This window comes from Anomaloglossus baeobatrachus, chromosome 10, assembly GCF_048569485.1.
Source record: "Anomaloglossus baeobatrachus isolate aAnoBae1 chromosome 10, aAnoBae1.hap1, whole genome shotgun sequence".
NCBI lineage: Eukaryota > Metazoa > Chordata > Amphibia > Anura > Aromobatidae > Anomaloglossus > Anomaloglossus baeobatrachus.
The window spans coordinates 127,295,805-127,303,304 of NC_134362.1; positions in this window are offsets into that span (position 1 = coordinate 127,295,805).

A 7,500-nucleotide genomic window follows, 5' to 3' on the forward strand; every position below is an offset into this window, starting at 1 on the left:
GGCTGGAGCCAGGGGGAACTTGGTAAGGACATTAGCCGCCTGCAGAGGAAGGTAACCCGGATTGGACTTTAAGGATACAGCCAAGTACTGACAAGGGTCAGTGACACGTGTAAGGAAGTCCAAGAGTGTGGACTGTATATTATAAGTTGGACTTTGAGGATAAAGCCAAGTACTGACAAGGGTCAGTGACACGTGTGAGGTAGTCCAAGAGTGTGTGGACTTTATGTGTTGGACTTTGAGGATAAAACCAAGGCATGGCATCTTTATGTTATGGGACCTAGCATGGTTTATTTGAGCTGTTAATAAACCATATGGTCTGTTAAAGAGACAAATTGTTCCGGTGTGCGTTAATCCCGATACCTGACGTGTGGCCCCCATACACTCGGGGCCCCACATCGTTACATATGGTGGAGAATGTGGGCATGCGGTCTGGTTGCTAGGGGCAACGGCCTAGGACGTATTGCTGTGGATCGGCGGGTCCACGAAAATTTTGTCTGTGCACTCAAGCAGCTGGCAGTGGATCAGCGGGTCCACGAACAGTGACAGCGCTCTCAAGCACCTGGCGGTGAATCAGCAGGTCGGCGGGGTTCTGTGCTGCAGTGGCGAGAGTCCAGGCCAGCCTGGAATTGCGGGGCCCTGCTTGGTGAGCAGTGATACACCACAGGCTGGAGATCCTGGTTGTACGGGCGGTACAACCCGGAAAGCATGAAGGGGCTCCTGAGCCAGCAGCACACACAGCATGTGCCAGGAGGTCCAGTGACAACAGTGGGGGCTGAAAGCCAAAAAGAAGGAATGGCCCCTGCGTTCTGGAGGAGCTGTACCAGTTCCTGGTGCGGGGACAGCAGGAGCTGTCAGTGTGCAGTAATGTCGCAGCCATGGACCAGTTTGAGAGTTCCCTTTGGGGCCCAGTATGGACACTAGGTGCCCAGGGAGATAAGGGCGAACGGTGTGAACTGGGGGCTAAGGACATTGCATGGAAACCCCAAAAAGGGGTGGTTGCCCAAACGGGGGTGGTGTCCCAAAAAGGGGTGGTTGCCCAAAAGGGGGCGGAGTCCCCAAAAGGGGTGGTTGCCCAACAAGGGGCGGAGTCCCAAAAAGGGGTGGTGGCCCAAAAGGGGGTAGAATCCCAAAAAGGGGTGGTTGCCCAGAAGGGAGCGGAGGCCCGGAACGGGGTAGTTACCCAACAGGGGGCGGAGCCTCAAAAAGCGGTAGTAACTGTGACGGGGTGTACATCAGAGCAAAGAGAGACAACAGGCCGAGGATGATCCAACAGGTTTACTAACAGGAATACAGGAACAGCACACGACAAGTCCAAATAAAACAGATTCGGGGGCACCTCCCGATAATCCAAAGTGCCAGATCACGACGAAATAGTCCTCTTCAGAGTCCCAGAAATCCCACACAATCCACTGGACGGTGAGATCTGTCCGCAGAATCAGATCTCGCTCCCTTCCTCTTCAAAACTCAGCTCCCAACTGCATTTAGAAACAGGAGTGAATTGTCTGAGCTCGTGGGCCCGCCCCTCAAGGGTCTATGCAATGGTTGGGCCCACTAGAAGATTCTAGAAGGTTGGCTCCGAGATGTCTACAGGTTTGTGTAGTTGGCGTTATCCACTGCTTACGAAACAATGAGAAGTTCCCCTGGCTGTGTGGACAAGAGATAATTGCATTATGGGCCCAGAGACACAGGAGATAGGGGGAAGGTATGGTTACTTACATCCCAAGACATAGTATTACAGCAAATACAGTGAGAAGGTAAAATACATCATGACAATTCCTTCCCCTCCCAACTTGTGTACGTACTAGGGACCTCTACAGGTCGCTGGTTAATACACGCAGGCATGGCTGACAGGACTCAAGGCTCCTCTTGCCTGGACAGTCCATCTGCATTTTGGTGTTGGCTGCCCCTTCTATATTGTATGGTAAAGTTATAGGGCTGCAGAGCCAGGCTCCATCGCAGTAATCGTCCATTGTCCCCAGAGACTCTGTTCAGCCAGATGAGGGGATTGTGATCAGTAACCACAGTGAATTCCCGTCCATACAGATACGGCCGTAGTTTCTTAAGGGCCCACACTACAGCCAGACATTCTTTTTCAACAGTTGCATAGGCCACTTCTCGGTCCAGCAGTTTCCTGCTGAGGTAGGCAATGGGGTGTTCGTCCCCAGCTGCATTCACCTGGCTGAGGACAGCTCCCAGTCCATAAGCAGAGGCGTCCGTTTGCACAATAAATCTCCGCTTGTAGTCTGGAGCAGCCAGGACAGGATCGCAGACCAGAGCGTCCTTCAGCCGGTTAAAAGCCTCATCACAGGCTGGAGTCCAGATCACCAGCCGGGGCATTGTTTTCTTGGTCAGGTCGGTAAGAGGCTTGGCCACAGTACTGAAATGAGAAACACATTTTCGGTAATAACTGGCAGTGCCCAGAAAAGCCATAACTTGTTTCTTAGTTTGGGGTACAGGCCAGTCTCTAATAGCCTGGATTTTGGCAGGCTCAGGACAGAGCTTCCCTCCTCCCACTCTATGCCCTAGGTACTGGACTTCCCCCATCCCCAATGGCATTTATCGGGTCGAATAGTTAGGCCGGCTGCAAGAATCAGGTCCAAAATAATGGCTACTTGATTCAGATGTTCCTCCCATGTGTGGCTGAAGACGGCGATATCATCCAAGTAGGCACAAGCAAAGTCACCACATCCCCGGAGGATCTGATCCACCATTCTCTGGAAGGTGGCCGGGGCATTTTTCATTCCAAAAGGCATGCTTAGAAATTCATACAGACCAAAGGGGGTTATAAAAGCGGACCGTTCTCTCCCTTCATCCGTTAGAGGGATCTGCCAGTATCCCTTACTGAGATCCAAGGTAGTGACATATCGGGACCCAGCCAGTCGGTCTAGAAGTTCGTCAATACGAGGCATTGGGTAAGGATCGCTGACGGTATGGTCGTTTAGTCGCCGATAGTCCACACAAAATCGAGTACTCCCATCCTTCTTGGGTACTAACACCACAGGGGAGGCCCAAGGGCTATGGGAGGCCTGGATTACCCCAAGCTGTAACATCTCCTCCAGTTCGTGCTGCATGGTGTTTCGAACTGATTCAGGTACCCGGTAAGGAGCCAGTTGTATGGGACGGATGCCCTGAGTGTCCACTTGATGTTGAGTGACGGTGGTTCGACCTGGTTGGGATGAGAAAGCAGCCCGTCTCTGTTGAAGCACTTCCAGCATCTGGATTTTCTGTAAGGAGTCCAGGTAATCTCCCAGGGGAACCTGTTCCACAGTGGATGGGGCTCTCGCTGCTTCCACGAGATCAGGTAGAGAGTCCTCATCCTCTTGACCATCTTCTGAAGCCAACCGACAGCTTGCTATCATTGGAATGTTCCGGTCATGGTACTCCTTAATCATATTCACATGGACAGTCTTTTGCCTTAGCCCCTGATCATCTAAAGCAAGAAGGTAATTGGTATCATTCAGTTTTCTGAGAACCCGGAAGGGACCCTCCCATGTGGTCTGCAGTTTATTCTGCCGATGGGGAACAATCATTAAGACTTGTTGTCCTTCTACAAACTCCCGATAGCGTGCTTTACGGTCATACCATGTCTTCTGTCTGGTTTGAGCCATACGCAAATGACTCTGGGCAAAACTAGCAAGTTGGGCCAGGGTTTCTCGCAGCTTTAGGACATAAGGGACAACAGGGGTTCCTGTATCTTCAACTTGCCCCTCCCAGTATTCCTTGAGCAGGGTTAAGGGTCCTCGGACCTTTCTTCCATAGAGTAGTTCAAAGGGGGAGAACCCAGTGGACTCCTGGGGAACTTCCCGATAGGCAAACAAGAGATGGGGTAGGTACTTCTCCCAGTCTGAATCTCGGTCCGTGAAGGCCCTCAGCATATTCTTCAGAGTGCCGTTGAATCGTTCACAAAGTCCATTTGTTTGGGGATGATACGGGGTCGTTCGGATCGCTCGTACTCCACAGGTGCGCCACAGACACTGGACCAACTCTGACAAACTGGGAGCCTTGGTCCGACAAGATTTCACTGGGGAATCCTACTCTGGTAAAAATAACCAAGGCCTCGGCCACCTTGGCTGCAGAGATACTTGACAAGGCCACGGCTTCTGGATATCGGGTGGCATAGTCCACAACAGTGAGAATGTACTGCTTTCCAGATTTACTTGGTTTAGCCAGAGGTCCAATGATATCAACAGCTACTCTTTGAAAGGGTTCTTCTATTATAGGGAGCGGTTGCAGGGGTGCATTTGGGTGATCTCCGGGTCGCCCTCTACGCTGACATATGTCACAAGTTCGGCAGAAATGCGCCACTGCTTGGGAAATCCCCGGCCAATAAAAAGTTTGAGTCAATCGTCTCTCGGTGCGGGTTTTGCCTTGATGGCCAGCCGTAGGAATGTCATGAGCCAGGTGTAATAGGGGAATTCTGTACTTCTGAGGAACAATCAGCTGTTTGCTATAAGTCCAGGGCTTATCTAGGGAGTCGGCATTGGCAACCCGATACAGAAGTCCATTTTCTCTGATAATTCTTTTTCCGTTCTCCCCTAGCTGCCCTATTTCAGCTCGGGCTCTAAAACTAGCAAGGGTGGGGTCAGTCTCTACTTCTTGTCTAAACTGAACTTTATCCCAAGTAACATTCATATTATCCCCACAAGAAGAATCACTCACCGGCTGTAATGGCAGTTCTGGTGGCCTCATTTCCATGGATGGGTTGTACACGTCCACATGGGCTGCTCTCTTGGCTTGACTTCTGGTTACCGCACCGACAAAGTGGCAATGAAGATTCCCCACATCATGTCCTAGAAGAACGTCTGCAGGGAGGCCGCTCATCACACCGACCACACATTGTTTTGCCCCAAAGCCATAATCCAGGGTCACACTCGCTCTTGGAATATATCTCTGGGTACCTCCTGCCAGTTCAATGGCAATTCCTGGTCCCTTTTGAATTGCTTGTGGTTGAATTACTCGGGGATCGGCTATGGTGAGGAAAGCCCCAGTGTCACGGAAGCCAACAACTTTTTGGCCATCCAGCACGACCTCCTGTAGATGTTTGTCCTGAAGATCAGAAGAACAGGTGGCTGGAGCTCGCACCTCATAGACTCCGGGTAGGGGGGCCAGGATATCTGAGTCACTTGGCAAGTCATCAGGCACAGAATCCAGCTCTTCTCCTGGTGAAGGTGTCTGTAGATAATGAACAGGCAAAGGCGGTCTGTAGCTGTTCTGTCTCCGAACACCTGGACATTGGAATTGCATGTGCCCAGGCTGCCCACACCCATAACATCTGCACTCTGGGATTCTTCCTCCACGTCGTATTCCCAAAGGTGGAGCATGAGTAATGCGAGGCACAGTCACACGAAGGTCCCCATGAGTTGACGGTCTAGGGTGATGGTGAACATTGGGGCCAGAAGGACCAAGGGCCGCCAGCGTTGGGGGGTTGGTGGTTTTTTTCTCACTGGGTAGTAGTTTTTTCCACTGAGGCTTGATGGTGATAGCCTCATCAGCTAGAGCTGCAGCTTCCTCCACAGTGGCTGGTCTCCTTTCACGCACCCATTCCCGGATCTCAGCGGGGCACTTGAAGTAAAGCTGCTCTTTTAGGAGGACCTGGAGGACGGTCTCCAAGGTTAAGGCCTCCTCTGCCTCCAGCCAACGATGCCACAGATGTTTGAGTTTGTGGGCATACATCTTGAAGGACACTTCCTCATCACATGCTAAAGTACGGAACTGAGTCCTGTAAGTGTCTGGCGTTACAGCATAATGTTCTAGAATAGTCTGTTTAATATCCGCATACTCACAGTTCCACCGAGGGTCCATAGCTCTATAGGCTGCAGCAGCTCCACCCTCTAAGAGCCCAACCAGATGCCGGACGCGCTCCCTTTCTGGGACTTCCATTAATCGACACTGATGCTCAAAGTCCTGGAAGAAGCCCTCAATGTCACCAGCAGCCTCATTAAACTGCTTGAAGTCTTTGCGGGACACCCTGGGAAGTTCCCTCATGATGGGTGCTGGGGTTACAGTCTGTCTGGAACTTCTTGCGGCTTCCACAGCGAGCTGCTTATCCAGCAGTGCCATCTCCTCCATCCTGCGCTCCTTCTCTTTAGCTCCACGCATGACCTCCATCTTATATTCTATGGTGGTCTCCTCTCCCAGCAAGGCCATCTCCTCCTCGTACCACACAACCCGTTGACTTTTTTGGGTATTTACCTCCGGCTCCCGTCTTTGCTCCCCTTGCTGTGGAAATTGTTCCTCGGTGCCATCTTGCAGGCAAGCGTTTTCCAATGCCTCAATTAGTTGCTCCTTAGAGAGTCCTTTGTAGCCGACACCTAATTCACGGGCCTTTGTTTGTAGGCTCACCACAGTCCAGTTCCTGTATCCTGAGGTTCTGGTTTCAGACGTTGATTGGCCGTTGTCCTCCATTTCTTCTGCTCTGATCCCGCCGCTGCCACCAGTTTGTGACGGGGTGTACATCAGAGCAAAGAGAGACAACAGGCCGAGGATGATCCAACAGGTTTACTAACAGGAATACAGGAACAGCACATGACAAGTCCAAATAAAACAGATTCGGGGGCACCTCCCGATAATCCAAAGTGCCAGATCACGACGAAATAGTCCTCTTCAGAGTCCCAGAAATCCCACACAATCCACTGGATGGCGAGATCTGTCCGCAGAATCAGATCTCGCTCCCTTCCTCTTCAAAACTCAGCTCCCAACTGCATTTAGAAACAGGAGTGAATTGTCTGAGCTCGTGCCCCGCCCCTCAAGGGTAGGGGTCTATGCAATGGTTGGGCCCACTAGAAGATTCTAGAAGGTTGGCTCAGAGATGTCTACAGGTTTGTGTAGTTGGCGTTATCCACTGCTTACGAAACAATGAGAAGTTCCCCTGGCTGTGTGGACAAGAGATAATTGCATTATGGGCCCAGAGACACAGGAGATAGGGGGAAGGTATGGTTACTTACATCCCAAGACATAGTATTACAGCAAATACAGTGAGAAGGTAAAATACATCATGACAGTAACCCACCAGGGGGTGGAGCATTCACAAGCCGAACAGGTGGACTATAGCAAGGGGCAATGGGATTCGCCTTACCTATGTCCTACCTGCGGTATAGGCTATCCAGCCGATGTGAGGCCACAGAAGTGCTCCGTGGACTTGAATGGGCTACCTGTGTCTGGTCTGTTAGACCCGGGGAGCCGGCTGACCTTAGTGAGACCCATGCCCAATCTTCATTTTATGGATGGTAGGACAATAGAAGGAAGCTGTGTGCATGGGACCACTAAAGAATATCCTCTGGCCAGAGTGATGATTCAGACGCCCGACCGTATGGGGCGCCCAGACGTGGGTGTGGTTCGGGATTTGATCTATCCCGTTATCATAGGACAGGACTGTGAGTTGTTTAAGGACTTATGGAAAACAGAGGCCGGGACCGATTGCATGGGAATGGGTCGGCAACCCCCTAAGAAAGCCTCTTTACCGTATGAGGTTAAAAGGGGTCCTTGTTGTGCAGTTATGTG